The sequence below is a fragment of the Staurois parvus genome, unplaced genomic scaffold (genome assembly GCF_062004578.1).
Source record: "Staurois parvus isolate SC_StPar_1 unplaced genomic scaffold, SC_StPar_1.0 ptg000350l, whole genome shotgun sequence".
In the NCBI taxonomy this organism is placed as follows: domain Eukaryota; kingdom Metazoa; phylum Chordata; class Amphibia; order Anura; family Ranidae; genus Staurois; species Staurois parvus.
In genome coordinates, this window is record NW_028318146.1 from 3,511,648 (window position 1) to 3,536,907 (window position 25,260).

The following is a 25,260-nucleotide window of genomic DNA, read 5'->3' on the forward strand; positions in this document are numbered from 1 at the left end:
TCACAAGACCTCCTTCTCTCTAGTTCTCTGGTCTCCTCCTCCCATGCCCACCTCCAGGACTTCTCCAGGGCTTCCCCATCCTCTGGAACTCAATACCCCAATCCATCAGACTTTCACCTACTCTCCTCTCCTTTAGGCGCACCCTGAAAACCCACCTCTTCAGGGAAGCCTACCCGCCTTCAGCTAATTGCTGATCTCCTCCACTCTTCCTGCCACTTCATCCCCCACAGCTATCCCTCCCGTACCACTATCACCTTCTAACTTCAGCTTGTTCAGTTAAGCTTTGGCAAAAAGAACTTGAAGTTGACTGGTTAGTATGCAGAGCTGCACCAGATTTTGAACTCTCCAGCTTTAGTATATTGACCCCAATGTCTATCTGACTGCATATCTATTTTGGTGACTTTCAGGCCCTTTGCACACAGGACCGTCCAACTGCAGTGCTTCCCTCCGAGTGTTGTAGTGTGCCAGAGAGGGATAGGTGCAGCATCCAGACCAACTGCAGGCAACCTATCAAAGTCTATGGCAGGTTCTAGTTGGATGGGACTGTACTGAGTGGTACTAGCATTTAGGACTCTGTGTGTTTAGGGATGAAGGTCCAGAATGCATAAAACCTAAAACACTGGGACCTAAAATTTACTAAAATGTTTTAAACGGGATGACGCACTACAGCTTGACAGCCCCCTGTACGAGGGGCCCAAGAATCACAAGCATTACCCAAACCAAGAAATCAGAAATTACCTTACATTAGTTTAACCATGTTAACATGCTGGAAGCTGAAATCTGGCTTCTAGTTGCTGCCCTTGTAGCAGGCACAGAGGCAAAACGTAAGCTGTAATCTCACAAATAGAAGAAATCTCCTCACTAGAATCATGGGTAATCTACACCAGCTGGCTAGCGATCAAACGTACAACAGTATACCTAAAATGAGTAATCAGTCTTGAACAGGCTAGCCCTTTTAAAGGGCATCTTCTCCTAAAAGCTACTAAAATGTGAATCATCAGTCTTGGGTGGAAAGGCCCTTTAAATGAAGGCCAATGCATGTTACGGAATCCTTGTATGCTGCACATGCTCAGATCTGTGTGTGTGTTACATAATGGCACAGCTGTACTTTGCATATCATCAGAACCGCTGTGCTGTGTCTGCAAGTCAAACAGCATACTCTTGTCAACCTGCGGTGCTGCAGCTGTCATGGAACTACAGATCCCAGCCAGTGCTGCCTACAGCTAGCAGGGAACCTGCAAGGCTGATAATACAGAGCGGTGATCAGGCTGGCACGCGGATGAAAGATGCCCACTGCCAGCACTTTGCTGCTGAATGATTATCAGCGAACAACAAGAGGCAAATGGATATAAACTGCACAGGATGCTGGGAGGAGGAACACAGGAAGATGGATTTAGCAAAAAGGATGGTGGCGTGCTATGTACCATTCAGCAGTTACTTAGCAACACTCAGTCACTAGGCAATGGGTTTTAATAAGTAAATACAATATTGTAATGTCTGACAGTAGCAAGTCCAAGAGTTACATTGTAACCTCCAAACGGAATAACTCGCTGGTGTGTGTGGAAAGGGGGGGGGGGGGGGTGGCGGGGGGGTTTGGGGGGTTGCAACTCAGATTAGAATCCTTTGTTATGTGAATTGCCTCTTGCTGCATTCACATCATAAGTGTGTCTTAAAGCAAACCTTCCCAATAAATATTAAGATGCAAAAGCAATGTAAAGCAATCGCCCCTAGGTGCCTGCAGCTATGTGTCAATGTGCTTTCTAGCGCCCCGCTGCTCCTGCAACCTGGGGCACTCTGATATACAAATATTTTGCACAGTCAATGGCTGACTCACCCACTTCTCTACCTGGGTACAAGTTATTGAGCATGATGGGTGGTTCTCATTATCCAATAGGTAGGTACCACAGATGGGGGGCAGACCAGTCTATACAAATAACCAGCAGTACATTGATGAGGTTATAGCTTCCCATATGTGGAACGAAATTCAGCCAGTTCAACAGGGACCAGCTGAATTTCCGTCCATGTGTGGGCACTGTGGTTGAACAGAAGTTGATCTACCAATGAAAATCACTGAAGTAGACACCCTTAATCCAGTGATCTCCACTTGCTTCTGGATCCCTTGCTGAGCGGCTGTTCTGCTGCATTCTGAACACAGGAAGTTGGCCACTCAGCACAGGCACAATTCAGAGAAGCCTTTGCATTCTCTGAATGAAAGCAAAGCCTTCTCTGATTGGACGCAGTGGAAAACATGTCACTCCCTGCCTCTCTTTCTCAACCAATCAATGAATGCAAAGACTTCTCTGATTGGATGAGGTGGAGAATAAAAAAAATGACTAATGCATGGGTTGTCTTAGCACTTCACTCACCCTCCAGTCAGCAGGCATTCCAGGTATGGGTATATTATCCATATTTGCATTGATCCAGCTTGGACCAATGCAACTATGTGCAGCGAGTAAAAAAAGTATTGAACAAGTCACCATTTTTCTCTGTAAATTTATTTCTAAAGGTGCTATTGACATTAAATTTTCACCACATGCTGGTAACAACCCATGCAATCCATTTGTATGTATGCAATCCATACATACAAAGAAACCAAAACAAATAAGTTCAGAAATTATGAGTAATAAAATGAAATGACACAGGGAAAAAGTATTGAACACAAGAAGAAAGGGAGGTGCAAAAAAGGTATAGAAAGCAAAGACACCAGCTGAAATCTATCAGTAATTAGAAAGCAATCTTTCCCCTTGTCAGTGCAAATTAATATGAGCTGGTTCAGTCTCAACTGATGGCCTATAAAATGGTGTCTCATTACCAAGGTGTCACACAAGAAAGAATTTCACGATGGGTAAAAGCAAAGATCTTTCTCAAGACCTTTGCAACCTTATTGTTGCAAAACATACTGATGGCATTGGTTACAGAAGGATTTCTAAACCATAAAGCGCCCACAACCAGGTGCTCCTTGCAAAATTTCTGACAGAGGAGTGAAAATAATTATCCGAAGAGTTGTGCAAGAGCCAAGGACCACTTGTGGAGAGCTTCAGAAAGACCTGGAATTAGAAGGTACAATTGTTTCAAAGAAAACAATAAGTAATGCACTCAACCGCCATGGCCTTTATGCATGCTCACCATGCAAGACTCCATTGCTGAAGAAAAAGCATATTGAAGCTCGTTTAAGGTTTGCTGCACAACATTTAGAAAAGTCTGTGAAATACTGGGAGAATATAGTCTGGTGAGACCAAAATTGAACTCTTTGGATGCCATAATATACACCATGTTTGGAGGTCAAATGGCACTGCACAACACCATACCAACAGTGAAGCATGGAGGTGCGAACATCATGGTGTAGAGCTGTTTTTCAGCATACGGTACTGGCAAACTTAATGTCTTTGAAGGAAGGATGAATGGAAAAATGTACCAAGACATACTTGATAAAAATCTGCTGTCATCTACCAGGATAATGAAGATGAAACGAGGGTGGACATTTCAGAAAGACAATGATCCCAAAACACAAAGCCAAGGAAAACGCTCAAATGGTTTCAAAGAAAGAAAATAAAGCTGCTAGAATGGCCCAGTCAATCACCTGACTTTAATCCAAAAGAAAATCTATGGAAAGAACTAAAAATCAGAATTCACAGACGAGGCCAATGGAACCTTCAAGATTTGAAGTTTGTGTGGAAGAGTGGGCCAAAAATCACAGCTGAGCAAGGCATGTAACTAGTTTCTCCATACAGGAGGTGTCTTGAAGCTATCATTACCAGCATTAAATAAATTTCAGTTAGCATGTTCGATACTTTTTCCCTGTGTTATTCCATTTTATTACACATAATTTAATTTCTGAACTTGTTTTGGTTTCTTTGTATGTATAGATAGCATGGGGGGTTGTTACTGACATGTAGTAATAATGTCAATAGCACCTTTAAAAACATTTACCCAGAAAAATGGTGACATGTTCAATACTTATTTTACCCGCTGTATATACCATACCTGGCTGAAGTCCTTGGAAGCTGGAAATCACTGAAGTAGATACTGCTACTCCAGTGATCTTCATTTGCTTCCAGGTATTTTGCTGATTGGTTGCCCTGCTGCATTTTGAACACAAGAGGACAGCCGCTTGGCATGAGTGCCATTCAGAGAGAGCTTTGCATTTTACGAATTAATACAAAGCATTCTCTGATCGGACAAGGTGGAGAGGCAGGGTGGTGATGTCCTGCTCCCCACTTCCTCCAATCAGAGAATGCTTTGCATTCAATGAGAAAATGCAAAGCATTCTCTAAAAGGCATCCGTGCCAAGCAGCCAATCTGTGTTCAACATGAAGCAGGCCAGGTGCTCAGCGGGGGATCCGGAAGCAAGTGGAGATCACTGGAGTAGCAGGGTCTACTTCATTGATTTTCAATTTCCAGGGGCATCAGCCAGGTATGGTAAATACCTCAGTTCTGGTGGGAGAGTATTGCATAGGTAACATCTTGATGCCTGCATGCTGCAAACCCCTGGAGCCAAGCACCTGTTCACTCCAAGTCAGGATCTGCAGAAGCCTCTGCTGTACTGATCTCAGGCTCTCTCCTTTCAGTCACAGTGCTTTTCAGAGGGCATTTGACAGGTGGTGAGGATGTGCTATATCGCTTCCTGACTGCCTGAATTAACCCTCCCTGGAGAAGAGATGCTTGAGAGAGATATGATGGCAATATACAAGTACTTCAGTGGTGATTCTACTATAAGGAATAAACTATTCTGTTCCAGGGAGCATAAGAAGACATGGGGCCACTCAATGAAATTGGAGGAGAAGCCGTTTAACCTCAAACTGCATAGAGGGTTTTTCACTGTCAGGGCAGTAAGGATGTGGAACTCACTTCCACAATCAGTGGTGTCAGCGGGAAGTATTTATAGTTTCAAAAATGTTTTAATGGGCATCGTAGTGAACACAATATACAGGGATATAGGATATGAGTTTTTGACAACTGAGCACACACACCCAGATAGGTTGAATTGGATGGACTATTGTCTTTATTCAACCTTACCAACTATGTAACCCTATAATTCCACACTACGCTCTGCAATTGCGTGCATTGCATGTGGTTGTGATGTGATCCTATTGAACTCAATGGGCGAGTTTGACAAACTTGGCAGGCAAATGACAATGTTTGATAATATCAGGACAAAGCTTCCAGGTACAGGGACTTTGGAGTCTTTCATGAAGGTTCACTCCAAAGAAAAAGAAGCATGCCAACAATTTCTTAATTCCTAAATCAGATCCAGTTCCACTGCTTTGTTGTTCTGGCATGCAATGAAAACATGCATGAGTACAAGACACCCTCTTTGACAATCAGTAGATCTGGAGATAGAGCTTAGCCCCACTCCTCCAGAGCTTACTTCTTGTCATTGAAGGGATCTATCACATTAAAGGGCAAACAGGAAAGCATGGGAACGGCCAGTACCAAGCTTGCCTTCTACTGAAAAAGTTATTTAAATATAACTTCAGTTCTTTTATTTTTGATCTAGTGATAGTTTTTTTTACTTTAGGAAGATTCTTCTTATGCATGTGTCCACAATATGCTCAGTCTGAATTGTCCAGGATTATGACAGGTTTACTTTATAAGGGGAAACTTGTGATCTGGCCATGCAGGGCAAAGTGGTATAATGTACAGCGCTGAGCAAACTTTTTGGCGCTATATAAATACTGTATAATAATAATAAATGGTAGGATCTATTTGTAGTGGCCCCACTAGCTGCACATACTGATCAATCTTTCGCTCTGAAGCCAAGCTTGAAGCCCCGTTCACCTATAAAATCATGACCTGGAGCCTATACAGGGCTAAGGACTTTCTTCCACCTTCATGTGACCGCATTGTATGCCTGATCAGCTAATTGCTACGTAACAGTGCTGTAACTTAGAAAGTATGATTTACATTGTACCTAAACCTGGCAGTGCCAAATATTTTTCTTAGCTTCTTAGAGTCTCCGCTCTGCCTCTGGGCCGTCTGATAAACTGATGGGGCTTGGTCCTGATACAGGAGGGCCAGCTCTACCCCCTATCAGTGGCCCTGGTCAAAACTAAGTGACATGGGTAAAGCACAGGTTCACTTCCCAGACCAAAAGTGGAACAGTTAGCTTCTATTAGAGTATTAAATATCAGACAAAATCAAAAGTAAATGTCAGAATTTAGAAGCTTTCCAACATTTCCCATTAATTCAGGAAACATTTGGGACATTTTATTTAAAGCTCAGAAATGCTACAATACAAGCCATGAGTTATCATGTAAACTGCAAACTCCAGACTGCAGTCTTACATTTGGTTCAAATAAACTGTCATTGGAATTGTAGAACATCATGAGACTTGTCCGTTAATGTGCCTTTCATTCCCGAGTGGGTAATTTCTGCAAAGTGTGCTCCTCTAGTAAAACATGCCAACGTCTAAATGAAACCTTGTGGCTGGTGGTCATTGTTTGGACTAGAAGATGTTTGCCGGCTGATAATGTGCTTGGTACCAACTTTCCAGATAACAGCTTATAAGGTATTTGATTTTTAGAAGCCAGGGAACTCCATTTTCAAGTTTTCATAAGACTGTGCCTGAGCTGAGCGATAACCAGCCGCTTTCGAGGATTACAGCTTTTTAATGTCAGCCTGGCACAGGAGAAAAAAGGGTCTTCCCCCCATCAACTGCAGGGATAGCATGCATCTAACATAAGTGATCCTAAGCATTGGCTTAATTAGAAACTCAGGTTAAATTTTTAGAAATTTAAGCATCATAACAAGCCAGGCTTTAGGTGCTGCTGTCATTTTAAGTACCTGCTTTACACTATGCTACGAAAAAACGTGTAAGGACCACAGTCCTCAGACAGTGACAAAGCCTTCCTGATCTTCTTTCATTAAAGTGGAAGATAAGGATAACTATAACTCCTAACTATCCTGCATACCCTGTATCAAAAGATCTGTGTACTTACCTTTTTTAATCCGGTCTGTCCAGTCACATGATCCAGCAGCTCCAGCTACCCTGTGTTAAAGAGCAGCTGCAGGGGAGAAGAGGGACCATCAACAACTGATGGGCCATAAGAGCCTATGGGTGTCGTCACGGTTCAAGGAATTCACACCTGTTGTTGATTGCTCCAATACACAGGGAAACTGGAACTGTTGAATTGTGTGACCAGATTGGCCTACAAAAATGTAAGTACACAGATATTTTTTTCTTTAAACAGGGTATGCAGGAAAGGTAGAAGGAGAAAGGAAGGACATTTTTTAAGAATAGCTAAAGTTAACTTTTACTAACACTTTAAGTGTAACTAAAGGCATTTTTTTTTCGTTCTAGAATTGGATGGCGAGGTACGGCGTTAGAGTCGATGCTTTTTTTTTTTGTATTGCTTTCTGCATCCTGGTTAGATAACATTCTCTCTTTCTAACTGCCCTGACCACCATTGTCACCAGGAATAAAAGTGAGGGTAAATACAAAATTTGAGCTGCCACCAGAATAGGAATAATGTGGAAATCTTTCAATAGGACACTTTTTCCCATGACAACTAAAAAGGGATATCTATAAATTTGGAAAGATATGCTTTCACTACCTCTTACAGAAGAATATAACTCTCCTATCTTCAACAGCCAAGGAATCTCCCACCTTAGCCTCTGTCTGATCTGCAGTTGCCATGATGCTGCACATGTGATCAGTTATGACACCAACCATTTCAGATACAGATGGCAAAAAAGCTGGCAGTAGTTTTTAGGGACTCTTCAAATCTATCCAAAGTGAAAAAAATATGGTTTGGCTGTAGCTACACTTTAATGTACAACAGTATTTAAAGTGAGCCAATCAACTTTATTAAAGTTTCAAAACAAAAGATCCTCCACAAGAACAGACAAGATAAGGTTACCTTGAAAACCCCATTTAGTTCACCAAGGTAACCCTCTGCCACACTGTCTATAAGAACTCAATTCTTCTGACTTGGGGGACCAGTTCCACTACAGAGTTAAACGAAGTATGGCCAATGCTCTTCTGGCCATTTTACTCCTATGGACCACAAGAGTGGATTTAGTTCTGCACCCGTCACGCAGATTAAGCTGAGAGGGGGCTAAAGCTTGCTGTCAGCTGACATCACAGAGCCAGTACAGGCTCTGCAGGGATCCCGACTTTAACCACTTGCCCTCTAGAGGATTTATCCCCCTTCCTGACCAGGCCATTTTTTGTGTTACGGCGCTGCGTTACTTTGACTGACAATTGCGCGGTCATGCAATGCTGCACCCAAATGACATTTACGTCCTTTTTTCCCCACTTTCTTTTTTTGCGCTATAGAAAAAAAAAAAAAAGACCGTCAATGTTGAGAAAAAAAACAATATTTTTGTCTTTTTGCTATTAAACATGTCCAGTAAAAAAATTAAAAACATCAAATTTTGTCATAAATTTAGGCCAAAATGTATTCTGCTACATGTCTTTGCTAAAAAAAAAATTAATTGGTTTTCGTGTAAGTTATAGCGTTTACAAATGGCGATATATATACTGGGATTTTTTTTTATACTAGTAATGGCAGCGATCAGTGACTTATAGTGGGACTGCGGTGGGCATTCTGACACTGTTAGGAACTGATTTGGTGTCACTGACATCCCCAGGGACACCAATACAGTGATCAGTGCTAATAAAAATCACTGACACTGTACTAATGGCACTGAGCAGGAAGGGTTTAACATCTGGGGTTAGCTGTGTGCTGTATTACTGTGTGCTATGTTAGTGCTTTTATCTGTAAGCACGTTGCTTTGTATGGCTTTGCTATGCAGAGCCATACAAAGCAGTGTACTGGAGCCGACGGGGGAGAGAACTGTATTGTTTACATACAGCTCTCTCCCTCTGTCGGAAATGCTCGGCGATCACCGGGTGCCGGCGAGTAATCACCGGCCAGGACCTGGTGATTGACAGCCGAGGTGGTTCGTGCGCGCCCCCTACCCGGTAATGCTAAATTACGTGTGTATATACACACTTGATTTTGCACACCCCTTACACCCAGTTGAAGTATATCTGCTATAGGGTGGCGGGAAAGCGGTTAATGGTGGCATCCTCCTGCCACTTCTACAGCCTGGTGATCCATGAGTGCTGAAGGAGAAAAGCACAGAGCAGTGACTGACAGTCACCGGCATTCTGCTAACTGAAGACTGAGAACTGAGCGACCGATGTATAAACTGGCAGGGCACAGCTGCAGCATCAGATCACTGCTGCAGCCATCTAGGCGAGTATGCTTTTTTTTTTTTTTTTTTTTTTTTAATTCCCGTATTTATTTTAAGCCATACTCATCATCCTACTATCCAATGAGCAGATCTCAGCAGCCTGTCATTGGATAGTGAGTGTTGGTTGGACAGCACCCAGCTCCGAGGACAATGGGTGGACATGCTCACCTCAGGGCTTATTTCCCAAGCCAGGTTAAGGCTTTAGAGCACAGGTGTCAAACTGGTGGCTCTCCAGCTGTTGCCAAACTACAAGTCTCATGAGGCATTACAAGATAGACAGTTACAAGCATGACTTCCAAGCATGACTTCCTACTATCCAATGAGCAGATCTCAGCAGCCTGTCATTGGATAGTAGGTGTTGGTTGGACAGCGCCTAGCTCCAAGGACAATGGGTGGACATGCTCACCTCAGGGCTTATTTCCCAAGCCAAGTTAAGGCTTTAGAGCACAGGTGTCAAACTGGTGGCCATCCAGCTGTTGCCAAACTACAAGTCTCATGAGGCATTACAAGATAGACAGTTACAAGCATGACTTCCAAAGGTAGAGGCATGATGGGACTTTCGCAACAGCTGGAGGGCCGCCAGTTTGACACCCTGCTTTCGAGACACAGTTCATTAACAACTTGCAAACAGGCTACAGGTGATTATCAAAATATCACATAAAAGAATATATAGTTCTGCTTGGGGACCTTCAGAAACATTATAATACTAGAGCTACCGTATTTAACTACTTGCCAACCGCAGATAGCCGAATGACGTCTACACTGCGGCCGGACAGTTCTGGGAGGGTGTCATATGACGTCCTCCGAGAACGCGCTCTCCGGGGGCGCACACCCGGCAATCTCCGTGTCCTATGGACACAGCTGATCACGTGATGTGGTAAAAGGCCAATCACAGCGGCCTTTTACCACGTGATCAGCCGTGTCCAATGACATGCTGATCACCGGGAAATGCAATTGCCGGTTCTCGGCTGCACTTTCCTCACGCTGTCAGAGCGCGAGGAAAGTACTGCTGAGAACCGGCAGTTGTCAGAGCAGGGATTGGCACCGATCATCAGGGCACTGATGATCGGTGCCCAGCCATGCCACCCACCAGTTCCGCCAAACTGTGCCCAGCAGTGCGCCCACCTGTTCCAGGAAGTGCACCCTCCTGTGTCCATCAGTGCACCCACCTGTGCCACCCAGCAGTGCCACACACCTGTGCCCAGAAGTGCCACCTACCTGTGCCCAGCAGTGCCACCCACCTGTGCCCACCCACCTGTGCCCACCAGTGCAGCCCATCAGTGCCACCAGTTAGTGCCCAGCGGTTGTGCCAGTCAGTGCCCAGCAGTTGCGCCAGTCAATGCCTAGCAGTGCTGCCAGTCAGTGCCCAGCAGTGCTGCCAGTCAGTGCCCAGCAGTGCTGCCAGTCAGTGCCCAGCAGTGATGCCAGTCAGAGCCACCTATCAGTGCTGTCTATCAGTGCCGCCTATCCGTGACACCTCATTAGTGCCGCCTATCAGTGCCGCCTAATTAGTGCTGCCTATCAGTGCCCATCAGTGCCGCCTATCAGTGCCCATCAGTGCTGCCTCATCAACGCACATCAGTGAAGGAGAAAAATTACCTGTTTGAAAATTTTTTATAATAGAAACAAAGAAACTTTTTTTTTTTCAAATGTTTTGCACTTTTTTTGTTTATAGCTCCAAAAGTAAAGTGCCCAGCGACGATTAAATACCACCAAAAGAAAGCTCTATTTGTGAGAAAAAAATGATAAATATTTCATATGTGTACAATCTTGCATGACCGCGCAATTGGCAATCAAAGTGCGACAATGCTGAAAGCTGAAAATTGGCCTGGTATAGAAGGGGGTATAAGTGCCCGGTAGGCAAGTGGTTAAACAGCAAACGTTCATAGGCTTGTATCTAAACATTGCAAAATTACTGAAACTTAAGCTGGCCATACAAGATATAGAATTCTCCATCTACACTAAACAGAGTAGATGGATGAATCTACAGCGATGGTTGATTCATGATCTGACTGGATGCAGGCTCTGTTCAGCCAACAAATTATCACCCATGACAATGTATTGATTGAACAATCAACTTTTGTCAAGCTAGGTGGTACTGACTGGGCCAGCTATGGTTTGAATTTAAGCTGACACAGCAGGCACATTTACAAATATCAAGCTGGGTACGGCAGCCTTTGCATGGTACAGTCCAGATGGCTATATTAAATTATTAATCTTGCATGAGATCGACTTGATTTGATCAAAACTGTCATTATCTGTTACTCATTGCTTGGCCATGCCATTTTTGGTCTCACTCGATAGATATCTGATTTGTTAATTTTGTTCAATTTTACTGCACGGTGTAAGGCCAATATAAAATTAGGACTTCATTTATTCCAAACTGCGCACAACAGTTTCAGACTTTGGTGGCCATCGTCAGTGCAATACAAACAATTGCAGTAGGGTTTGGGGAGCAATGAGAAGATATAACCTGACAGGTTGTGGTGAGGTGGGCTAAATTAAACAGAAAAGTCCCAATAAAGGGTACATATTATAACAATATTAATAATTTATTATAATATCATAACATAAGTTCACCGATACAGTTGTTAAATACATAATTATTTTCACTAGTTATTATTTTTTTTTTTTACTAAATCAAGGTCAGACTTCAACAAATCACAGAAGGCTTTGATCAGAGTTTTATTAGGGCCAGTGCCTTTTGGACCAGAACTTTGTCTCATGTCTCAGTTTTGTCCCCAAAAACCCAGGAAGGTGTGTTACCAAAAAATTATGTTTCCAATTCAAATTAGGAATTTAAAGTGGAACTATGAGCAGAAAAAATAACATTTGTGATTAAGTCTGCAAATAGCATTTTTCTGAGTTCCCAAGTAATAGAGTTTGATTACTTGTTAAAGGATAAGTTCACCTTTTAACAAAAATAATAAATGCGCATTTTTTTGCAAGCAAAAAAAGGTGCAATTATTAATTTTTGTTTCTGGAGCCTGTAAAGCATTGCAGCAGCGATCAGCAGATTGCTGGTGCCTAGCATGTCTCCTGCACACTGCCAGTGTATCTGTGTGCCTGAACCTCATATGGGCAGGCAGTTTTATACTGACAGGAAGACTCAATTAACTACCACAGCGCTCTACAGTTGACGTGATCTGTAGTTTTCTCATTCACAAAATACCGTGAATGAGTAACGTGGCTGGGTGGGCAGAGCCCCGCACGGCAGTGTTTTTAAAAAAATTGTGACAGCTAGCAGGGGGAGAAGATGCCCCACTAGCTGTCACAATGGTGGATGGAGGGAGGGTGGGGGACGGTCTGTTCGTAACATGTTACAACCCAGATATGGGTGTAACATTTAACATATTACAAAAGGTGAACTTATCCTTTAATCCTGCAAGTAAAGCAGGTTATATACGCAATTATTTTTTTGTTCAACCAGCAGGTTGAAAAAAAAAATTAACTCACAGATCCCTGCAGCAACACAGGTGAAGTTAATGCAGGGTTCTCTCCTTGTATTTATTTTATTTCTTACAGGTACTTGTATAGCATCATCAATTTATGCAGCTCTTTATATTGTACGTTCACATCAGTCCTCGCTCTCAAGGAGCTTACAATCTAAGGTACCTAGCTCACATTCATACACATACTAGTGCCAATTTTGCCAATGAACCTACCAGCATGTCTTTGGAGTGTGGGAGGAAACTGAGGTACCCAGAGAAAACCAACGCAGGCACAGAGAGAACATGCAAACTCCAGACAGGTAGTGCCACGGTTGGGATTTGAACCAACAACCTTAGTATTGCTAGGCAGACGTGCTTACCACTTGGCCACTGTGAAGAGGGGTTGTATTCTGGAAAGAGGGGCTCCCTTGGTGTCAGAATATACAGATTAGCGCTGCAGCCATTGGCAAAAATAAAGAAAAAAAGTTAAAAAAAAAAAAAAGAAATCTAATGCAGTCACCACATGTAAGGATTGGTAGGCTGCTATATAATATATTTTTGTTTTTGGGTTTAGATATGTTTTAAAGTGGAATTAAACCAAAAAGCAAACATTTATTTTATTGTAGTTTACCAATCCTTAGATGCAATGGCATTCGTTTTCTTTTTCAGTCTTTCTTCTATTTTTATCTGATGATCCGGCCAGTAAGTCTGTTGTTTTTCAAAAGAACAAGCTCTCTTACAGATGTATCAGGTACATGAATAGGGGTGCTTATAATGATCAGCTTTTATTCATTTATATAAAACCTTTATTCTAAAGTAAAAAATAAACTATTTGCTGTAACTGCTTATGCAGTGTGAGCTGGAGTTTGGCTTCAATTTTTTTGTGTATTTAAATCTGCCATTACATCAAACATTGCTCTCCTCCCAGACTGACAATGTTTCTGTCCAAAGGTGCCCCTGTGCCCCTTCATCCAGAGTGGAGGGCTCTAATATAGGAGGTGTGTTACTGGCCAGATCACCAGGTGAAAACAGAAGGAAAAAGCCTAAAAAAAATAGAAAACAAATGCAGCCACCACATTTAATGACTGGTAAGCTGCAATACATTCCATTGTTTGGTTTTGGGTTTAATATCGCTTTAAATTCTTTTAAAGTGGAGGATTTAGGCTAGTTACAATAGAAGTCCTCTTAGCTGCCACAAGAGAGGAGGCAGCGAGTGGAACGCGGGCCCTGAACTTTATGTTTAACATGTCAGCCTGTGGCCTTGAGACCTCATTCCTACCAGCCTGCAGCCTCTCAGCAGACGGAGCTGTTCAGGACAGTGTTCTCTGCAATCTAAAATAAAACTCTAAAGGCTACAATCAGCCTGACCCAATTTCCACAGTATTTTTTAATGCACTAAAGGGCAACTCTTGACAAGGTTACTGAGGGAACAAATGTTATACCAGCATCATTATTGTTTTGTGACCAGCAGGAAGGATTTCGTAAAACCAGAAGTCAGCATTAACCATGATGACGAGGACTGCTCTGACACAAACCTTTGACAGGGAAAATGTGCATCAACAGAAAACAGAGTGGGACTTGCCAGTGTGATATGCCCATAGCTGCCTGGTATATGAGCTTTGCTGGGACAGTTGCGGGTTTTGAAGTTTCGCTTCTTGTAATTTATTCCTGGTAAGGATTTCTTTACACTGCGATAGATGCAGAAGAGCATCTAAAGAAAGTCTCTTTCTATGGCAGTTTTCAACCGTTCCCATAGAAAACAACAGCCTGCTGAGGTCCAAATGCTACAGAATAAAACACCGGCCACCCCAACCATGAAGTGCAAATGAAGCCATATGGCTCAAGGAACCCTTTTAGAGCTGCTGTTGAGTAGGCAGTTTAAACCTCTGCCAAGTGATCTGCAAAGAGTTAGCCAAATGCCAATAAATACTGCTGTGTGAATGAGCCCTAAATTGGTTGTGAAGGCAGAAGATTTTCTTTACCCCCCCCCCCCCTAAATACTTACTTGAGCCCGATCTTGATCCAGTGATGTGCACAGGAGCCGCAGCTCTCACGGATCTCTCCATCCTCATTGGTACAGAGACAGCAGCTCCCACTGATGTCAATCACAGGCCAGTGAGGGAGGCAGGGCTGAGCCATGCTCTGTATGTCAATTGACACACAGAGTGGGGCTCAGTAGCAAGTCCGCACAATTGTCCCCTTGCTATGGGGATGCTTGGCAAGGGGAAGAAGCCAAAAGCTCTAGCGGGGGACCTGAGAAGAGGAGAATCTGGGGCTGCTACCTGTAATACCATTGCACAGAGCAGGTGGGTGTGACGTTTATTATTTAAAAAAAAAATAATGAAAAATGTACAATCACTTTAACTGCTCCTGATTGTTTATACTTGCTTGCTGAATTTTTAAAGCCCAATTGAACTTTGTTTTTTAAAGGCAAAGTCTAACAGTTCCTAGAAAGCTGTAGCCTGGGTAGAAAAGTCTGTCCCCTGCTAGCATGCTGTGGAGAACTGTTGCTCTTGGTGTGGAAGGGGTGGCCATTCTGTAGAGGTCAATTACATTCCATGCTGAGTCTGAGCTAGACTTTTCCTATCAGAAAATAGCATGGGCTGTGCTGATAGTACTGACTCAGCAGGGGGGGTGTCAGACCTCTGCAGGGAGACCACTGATCCGACATAGAGAGCAAGGGCCTTTTTCTGCAGCAAGCTGGCGGGAGACAGGATTTTCTATTCAGGCTGTGTCTACTTTCTAAAGAAAAGAACTGTATGACTTTTGTTTTGAAAAAACAATGTATTTAGCTGACTTAAACGGACAGCCACGATAGGTGTGCAGATCATGAGATCTGGTTTCACTGGGTACATACTTGTTCTGCATTAGTGATTCAAAGCACTGAGGCCAGGCAACTAGATTTTTCAGAAGGAAGAGTGGAGATCTCCCTAATTCTCTCAGTACAGGTTTACTTTAATAGTGGAACATTTCTTCTCAGGGCATCAGAAGCTTCTCCCACAATATGCAAGTATGTACAGCAAATCTGCACATTATGGCGGACTTCGTCCAGCAATGCGATGTCCACACTCCATCTCCTCACTCTCACCTTTTCCGTCTTCTTCGGGGCTCAGGGTCTTACTTCTTTTTATTGGCTGGCCATTGGTGGCGTAACTCCATTATAAGATGCCAGGATTGTATGCTGAGCCTGAACACGCATGGCAATTGTGCAATTAGAAAAAAAGATTGTTATGGCGGAAAATTATTCTATGGTAAAATCTACCTGCTAGCAATTTTTTGAAACTTAAAGCTGAACTCCAGGCAGATATAAAAGACACACATGGGTGCAACTTTGTAATGATTATTGAATCATTACATTTATTTTTAAACTGTGCACCTGAATTTGACTTGAATTGGCAATCCCTAAACATCAGAGTGCAGACAGTGTGTCAGGTATGCTGCAGTACAAGAAGCACGCTGATATGAGTAGACAACAGAGTGCCTTCCCTCTCACTGTCCAGTCAGGCTGGGGAGGAGGTCTGTAAGTGTAAGTGAAAATGAAACTGCAGCACAAAAAGTCCTCTTTCCTGACAGACAGAAGTATGCTGTGTGGCAGAGCTGTTTAAACCTTAGGACAGAATGAAGAGAAATATTAATCAGTTGACAAGTAAAAGGGCCCCTATATGTGTATTTCAATTGCAATTATCTGTAGATATGTAGGGGCAGCTCTTAAAGGCTTCTTTGGGTGGTAAAATGTAGAACTGGGCAGCACAGTGGCTAAGTGGTTAGCACTTCCGCCTGGTAGTACTCGGGTCATTGGTTCGAATCCCAACCACAGCACCACCTGCCTGGAGTTTGCATATTCTCCCTGTGTCTGCTTGGGTTCCTCCGGGTACTCCGGTTTCCTCCCACGCTCCAAAGACATGCTGGTAGGTTAACTGGATCCTGTCTAAATTGGCCCTAATATGTGTATGTATGAATGTGAGTTAGGGACCTTAGATTGTACGCCCCTTGAGGGTTAGGGACTGATGTGAATGTACAATATATATGTAAAGCGCTGTGTAAATTGATGGCGCTATACAAGTACCTGAAATAAATAACTCTTCTGTCCTTACTGGTTTAAAACTCTTCCACATTCCAGTTTTCTAGGTAAAGAATCTGCTTCGGGTGTGAATTTGGACAATCCTTTGGCTCAGCTTGCAGCATACACATTTAAGGAATAATCAATAGCCGTAGGCATCATTCATCACTATGAAATCATAATAAATCCACTTCCTGCAATGAAGACGAGTCAAGCATTGGAGTGCTTTCTTTGTATTTCTTTGTTATTCAAGAGCCATAATTAAAACTGCTGTATCAAAGTAACTAATCATCTTTTGAGTTATGTGCTGCCACAATGAGCTGCCATTACTTTCACTTTTATTGCACAAACAATCAAAAAACAACTAATCTTCAGAGCTGGACAAACCTCTCGGAGTCTCTGGGGATGCCGTGTGACTTAAATCAATGGCATCTGTGATTGAAAAGGTATTAAAAAGACAAGCTGAAAAACTGAAGTTATTTTCTTTTTGTACACAATATCACTGTTCGTACGATGGCCATTACTGAAAGAGGCAACAGCAATTTATCACCTTAAACAAGCTGTGAATGCCCAGCACACTATAGTAGGGTGAGGAGATGTCCTCGCTTTCCTGGGACAATCTCAGCTTTTAGGAGGCTGTCTTGGGTAAACAGTGTTCCATGTTGTTTTAAGAGTGGAGTCACCAAGAGCTTTTTTTTGTGTTATTACCTCTCCGTTTGACAGTCAACATTTCCAATGCAGCCTACAAATTTGTAAACAAAGTGGCATTGATGGGTCACATGACTTGAGTCCAGCGCAGCCTGCATGTTTGTAAACAAAATAGCATGGCATTGGTGCATCATGGAAATGGGCGCCAATGGGAATATTAGCATTCCCCCCCTCCCAGAGACTTGCATTTCCACATGCTTCTACATACTGCTGAGCAACTTGCGAAGAATCCTGATCCAAAATCAACCGCTGGGGGGCAAACTATAGCTGACGTAAGTGCTGGGGCCACATGCGGGTAGGGAGGATATTGGTGCACGGATGTTGGACAACTGACACTGGAGGAGGATGAAATGATGGGGCAATAGAGACTGAGGAGTATCTAAGAGAGTATATTATATCTGGGGGTGTCAATATTATACGTGGGCTGTGTATAATTTAGGTGGATGTTTCGGTATAATATTGTGGGATGTGTTTGGAAATCGTTGGGGTGTCAGTATAATGCGTGTGCATATTATGAGCCAGGGTTTTAGTATTATATGTGGGATGTGCATTTTATGAGCAGGGGTATCAGTTTTATATGTAAGGTGTGTATATTATCAATGGGGGTGTCTGTATTATATCTGGGGTATGCATGTTATCACTGTGTGGGTATATATTACACAACAGGGGTATTATTTACTTCTTGTAGATTTTCTTCTCTTATGTTGGGCAGAGAAAGGGGTCAGTCACCTTCTGACATTTTTCTCTCCCCAGCCTTATTTAACCCAGGAATATTGGATTTCACCCCCATACAGACACTAATGGAGTGGCTGTGGGAACAGTTCATGTATGTGAGAGGGTGCAGGCCGAAGCCTGTATGTTTGTACTGCCTGAGCAGACCATCACCTGCCTTCCTATGTACTGCCCGAGCTCACCATCACCTGCCTTCCTATGTACTGCCTGAGCTCTCAATCACCTGCCTTCCTATGTACTGTCTGAGCTCACCATCACCTGCCCTCCTATGTACTGCCTGAGCTTATCACCTGCATTCCTATGTACTGCCTGAGCACACCATCACCTGCCTTCCTATGTACTGCCTGAGCACACCATCACCTGCCTTCCTATGTACTGCCTGAGCACACCATCACCTGCCTTCCTATGTACTGCCTGAGCTTATCACCTGCCTTCCTATGTACTGCCTGAGCACACCATCACCTGCATTCCTATGTACTGCCTGAGCACACCATCACCTGCCTTCCTATGTACTGCCTGAGCACACCATCACCTGCCTTCCTATGTACTGCCTGAGCTGGCCATCTACTGCCTTTCTCTGTACTGTCTGAGCTCACTATCACCTGCCTTCATATGTACTGTGTGAGCTCACTATCACCTGCCTTCCTATGTACTGCCTGAGCTCACCATCACCTGCCTTCCTATGTACTGCCTGAGCACACCATCACCTGCCTTCCTATGTACTGTCTGAGCTGGCCATCTACTGCCTTTCTCTGTACTGTCTGAGCTCACTATCACCTGCCTTCATATGTACTGTGTGAGCTCACCATCACCTGCCTTCCTATGTACTGCCTGAGCACACCATCACCTGCCTTCCTATGTACTGTGTGAGCTCACCATCACCTGCCTTCCTATGTACTGCCTGAGCTGGCCATCTACTGCCTTTCTCTGTACTGTCTGAGCTCACTATCACCTGCCTTCATATGTACTGTGTGAGCTCACCATCACCTGCCTTCCTATGTACTGCCTGAGCACACCATCACCTGCCTTCCTATGTACTGCCTGAGCACACCATCACCTGCCTTCCTATGTACTGTCTGAGCTCACTATCATCTGCCTTCATATGTACTGCCTGAGCTCACCATCACCTGCCTTCCAATGTACTGCCTGAGCACAACATCACCTGCCTTCCTATGTACTGCCTGAGCAAACCATCACCTGCTTTCCTATGTACTGCCTGAGCTGGCCATCTACTGCCTTTCTCTGTACTGTCTGAGCTCACTATCACCTGCCTTCATATGTACTGCCTGAGCTCACCATCACCTGCCTTCCTATGTACTGCCTGAGCACACCATCACCTGCCTTCCTCTGTACTGCCTGAGCTCACCATCACCTGCCTTCCTATGTACTGCCTGAGCACACCATCACCTGCCTTCCTATGTACTGCCTGAGCTGGCCATCTACTGCCTTTCTCTGTACTGTCTGAGCTCACTATCACCTGCCTTCATATGTACTGCCTGAGCACACCATCACCTGCCTTCCTATGTACTGCCTGAGCACACCATCACCTGCCTTCCTCTGTACTGCCTGAGCACACCATCACCTGCCTTCCTATGTACTGCCTGAGCACACCATCACCTGCCTTCCTATGTACTGCCTGAGCACACCATCACCTGCCTTCCTATGTACTGCCTGAGCTCACCATCACCTGCCTTCCTATGTACTGCCTGAGCACACCATCACCTGCCTTCCTCTGTACTGCCTGAGCTCACCATCACCTGCCTTCCTATGTACTGCCTGAGCACACCATCACCTGCCTTCCTATGTACTGCCTGAGCTGGCCATCTACTGCCTTTCTCTGTACTGTCTGAGCTCACTATCACCTGCCTTCATATGTACTGCCTGAGCACACCATCACCTGCCTTCCTATGTACTGCCTGAGCACACCATCACCTGCCTTCCTCTGTACTGCCTGAGCACACCATCACCTGCCTTCCTATGTACTGCCTGAGCACACCATCACCTGCCTTCCTATGTACTGCCTGAGCACACCATCACCTGCCTTCCTATGTACTGCCTGAGCTCACCATCACCTGCCTTCCTATGTACTGCCTGAGCACACCATCACCTGCCTTCCTCTGTACTGCCTGAGCACACCATCACCTGCCTTCCTATGTACTGCCTGAGCTCACCATCACCTGCCTTCCTCTGTACTGCCTGAGCTGGCCATCAACTGCCTTTCTCTGTACTGCCTGAGCCCAATATAATGTGTGCGAGAACCCCAATGCATGTGTGAGAAAGCACCACCTTGCAACCTGTCTCTATGTACTACTTCCTCCAAATAAACCCAGAACCACCAAGGTTCATGCCTACCCTGGTAACAGATACATTTTACAATAAATGGAAACCTAAGAGAAAAGACCGGCATGTAATAAAGACTTTTGTGAGTCATTTCCAAACCCCAAAGTTTTATAATATTTACATACTAGACAATTTCCAAGAGATAATAAATGATTTTGTCTTTATCAGTACTGGTTAGGTTACAGTGTCTTATATACTGAACTGTGGAGCTCCTAAACACAAAAGACATTAAAGTGTCACTAAACCCATATTATTACAAACTATCAATAAATGCTGCATTACATGCTATTCACACTCACTCATTCACTATGGAATTAGTTTTCTGTATTCTGCAAAACACCTAGCTGATCCTGCTGTTCTTCATCTACCCCTTCTGTCAATGTTTCCAATTCAGCTAGGGATATGGCAGAACAGTTTTGGCAACTCTGCACATGCTCAGTTTTCAGTGTATTTCAACTTGAGCTCTTCCTCCCTATCACATCTGAGCAGCCTATGTGACTATACAGTCACATATGTGGGTGCATACACAGTGGTAAATGACAGTACATTCCTTCCATCCAGCGCCATACCCACTAATCAGCTAAACACAATGGAATATTACATCTTGACTGATGGAGGCTTCACTTCCCTGTTATTCTAAGACACAGGCTGGAGGGGCATGACTCAGCCTGTAACTAGCAGAAATCCACCCACGCCATGTCATTGCCAAAAATAATAAAGTTTTGATTTCAAATATACTGTATATTTGTATCACGATTTAAAGCAGTTTAAGAAGTTCTGCCCTTTTTTCAAACTTGTGCCACACCAAACAGCATGGTGCCACAGCCATGGCTTGGAACAGGTGAAAATGAACGCATTAGTATGTTAATATTCCTTGTGTTAAGGCAGCCCATTTATTTAAATGAGCTGTTTAACGCACCACAACACATAAAAAAGCATATACCATTTTTGGAAGTGCACCACAACACACTTTAATGTGATGACATTCATTGTGCTGCAATCTAAATCCATTGGCAAGGTACACTGGGGTGCCACTGACACTGAATAGCACCACATCGCATTAGTGTTAACACAGAGCAATAGTGTGAACAGACCCTAAAAGGCAGCATTTAACAACAATGCCTACGTGAGCCATAAGACTGCTTTACCTTTTTGTTTTTATTATAAGGATCTATGAGTGACAGGAGGAGTCAACGGCCCTGTTGGAAGTCTTACTACAGTACCTTCTCATTCAATTTCATTCCATTCATACAGTACATTTCCAGCTGTCATAGATGATAAGTACACAGCAGTGGGACATAAGAATATAAAGTGATTGGAGCGATGAGGTAGTTAAGAATAGAAAAAGGGTACTAATTACAATTAAAAAAATCAGCAATATACTCCAGAATGGAAACATGCACATGCAAGGGTTAATTATGTCTGTTGGTGCTGCCAAATATTCCACTGCATCTCTGTTATCGTGGATTACCTCCCATCTGAAGCTCCTACTACATCTCTAGGACAGCATCCTAATGGGATCTGTTCCAGCTGAAAAAGCCAAGATTGCAGTCATATGAGCTCTTGTGACATCACTTGCCCCATCCTCTGTATATTAATCCGATCTTCACACAGCATTTGTACAAGACAACTGTGGGTTACTCTCTGGGCAAGATTATTTTGTATTGGAGGCTGAAGAGACTACGAGTAATAAGCAATCAGTTTCCAGTTAACCCCATTTAGCAGCAATGAAATCGGACTCACTGCTGTGAATTATGGCACTGCACATTACACAAGCACTTTGCATTACTTCATATTACAGCCTCCCTAGCCTTTTTGTTAAGCTCCTAGAAGCTGGTATTAGCATTTTTTTCTGCTCCTAGAAGCTAAATAGTGTTCTCCTATGTCCAGACACAATACTTTAGGCTATTAGCTCTTTTTGAACTTCAGCGTCTAGGAGCAGAAAAAAAAATAGTTTTTTGTAGAGTTTTTGGAGCATTTTTCCAGAAGAAAAAAATGCTTAATGCACCTTAAATGCTGCTAAACGCTACTAAAACGGCTTTTTTTTAGCTTTTTAATTTCTTTCCTCTACATGTACTGTAAAAATGCTAAGAAAATGCTAAAGCTCCTAAATGCTTCTGAACACAAAAAAAACGCTATTACAAGCATTTTTAACAGCATTAATTTGAGCTTAAAAAATGCTAGTGTGCATGGGGCCTTAATAATAATAATAATAATAATAATAATAATAATAATAATATTAATAATAAATACTTATTTTATATAGCACTTAGAAAACACAAAAAATACACAGGATTAAATAAACGGAAAATGGAACTTGTACATGAAAGTTTGTCTAAAGAAAAGTATTTAGATTTGAATCATTTTGAATAAGTTTAGAGAAGATGAATCTCTGATGTTCTTTAGAAGTCAATTAGAAGTTTTGGAACATAGCAGGAGAAGGCTCTGTCTCCCATTGAGTGTAGGTGAGTAGGGGACACACACAGAAGACCATAATTTGAGGAGCGCAGGTTACAAGGATGCGGGGTGTATGTTGATAAAAGATCAGAGAGATAACGGGGTGCCAAGCCAAGAGCCTTATAGGTTAGGATCTTTGCGAAAGCCGATGGATAACCAATGCAAGGACTCCAGGATAGGTGTAACATGATCACTTACCAGACCAGGTCAGGATTCTGGCTGCAGAATTTTGTACATATTTTTTTATTTCAGGTACTTATATAGTGCTGTCAATTTACGCAGCGCTTTACATATATATTGTACATTCACATCAGTCCCTAACCCTCAAGGAGCGTACAATCTAAGGTCCCTAACTTACATTCATACGAACACATATTAGGGCCAATTTAGACAGGATCCAATTAACCTACCAGCATGTCTTTGGAGTGTGGGAGGAAACTGGAGTACCCGGAGGAAACCCACGCAGGCACAGGGAGAACATGCAAACTCTAGGCAGGTGGTGCCGTGGCTAGGATTTGAACTAACGACCCTAGTACTGCCAGGCGGAAGTGCTAGCCATTTAGCCACTGTGCTGCCCGTATTGATGTCTATTACTAGTGAATTCAGGTACACCAGCTAGTAGAGCATTGCAGTAGTCAAGTCGGGAAAACACAAATGTATGGATCAGCTTTTCAGCTACAGTGTAGGATAGCAGAGGACACAGCTGAGCGGAAGTGGAAAAAAATGTTCTGACAGCATTTTGTACATGTGCATCAAAGGTAAACTAGCATCAAATATCACCCCTAGATGAGGATTGGAGGAGGCATTAGTAGTCCAAATCAGGGGAGCAGAGTGACAACCATGGCGATCTCCTGGATTACCAAATATTTTCTAAATACAAGTGTCATTTGTATTCTTCCTTAAATCTTGGTGTGCTTTGTGTATTCTTCCAGATCTGTGGGGTAATCCAGTGTGAAATGTTGCCTCTGTACAGGAGCTTTCTGTAATAAAGACTATTTGCTGCTCCCCTCTCTCCTTGAGCAGAGTGCCTGGTCTTGTCTCCACTCCTTTCTGTATTTTACTCCAGGCAGCCTGTAGTGGGTGGGGCCTGACGGACGCCTGCCACAGCTCTGCACAGTGATGATTTCACTGCTACATTTACAAGATAATCACTGGATTTGCAAAGGAATTTGGTGCTCAATATGTTAATGTTCTGTATATCCTCTGTGGCTACTGAAGAATACAGAAGGTTTTTGTGCCCCGAGTTCAATATAACCCAGCTTATCAGTCTGTACATTAGTTTCATTTGTCAGACTTTTTTCTTTACTTTCACCTAGTGGTCCTGTCAGTAACACATTTCCTGCCTTAACCACTTCAAGACCGGACACTTTTACCCCCTTCCTGTCCAGGGCAACTTTTAGCTTTCAGCGCTATCACGCTTTGAATGACAATTACGCGGTCATGCAACGCTGTACCCAAATGAATTTTTTACCATTTTTTTGAAACAGATAAGGCTTTATTTTGGTGGTATTTATTCACCGCTGGGATTTTTATTTTTTCTGCTATGTAAATGGAAAAGTCCAAAAATTTTGAAAAAAAGTGTTTTTTTTATAAAATTTTGCAAATAAATAATATTTCATCATAAATCTTTGCCAAAATTTATTCCGTTATCTTTTTAGTAAAAAAAAATATCCAAATTAGTTTATAACAAAAATTATAATTTTTAAACATTTTTTTTACATTTTTATTTTATTTTTTTATATTATTATTTTTTATTTATTTATTTTTTTTTTTACATACTGTCACCCTAGCAGTACAGTGTCACCATGGTGACACTGTACTACTTGTGGGGGGTGATGAAGATTTTTTTTTTTTTTTACACATTGCTTTTACACCCATATAGGATGTAAAAGCAATCATTTCTCTTTCTCTCTGTGTGCATTCATGCACTCATTGAGAAGTACTGACTGAGCTGTGATTGGTCACAACTTGTCACATGGTACAAGGCTGTTGTGAATAGCCTTGTACCATGTGACCTCTGTGATCATTCACAGATTTCACACGTAGTAAGCAATGATGTCACAAGTGACATCTTGCTTACTACTTTGCATGTGATCACTGATTGGCCAATCAGTGATCACATGATCGGGACCTCGTACAGAGGTCCCGTCCGACGATCGGTGTTTCACTGTGTCCGGAGGACACAGCGGGAACCGGATCGCGGTGCTGCGCGCTCCCAGGGAGCGCGCACAAGCAGGGTGCGGGGAGGCCGTTTATAAACTGCCACCCGACCCTGCACTGCCACCGTCCGGCCGTTTATATACAAGGGCCGGACGGGAGGTGGTTAAGGTG

General features: G+C 43.1%; 1 protein-coding gene across 8 annotated transcripts in view; it reads right to left on the reverse strand.

The window, feature by feature from the left end:
• Nucleotides 1-25,260, reverse strand: part of SHANK2 (SH3 and multiple ankyrin repeat domains 2) — a 791,629-nt gene that overhangs the window by 160,259 nt on the left and 606,110 nt on the right. The gene's annotated exons all lie outside the window — the stretch shown is intronic.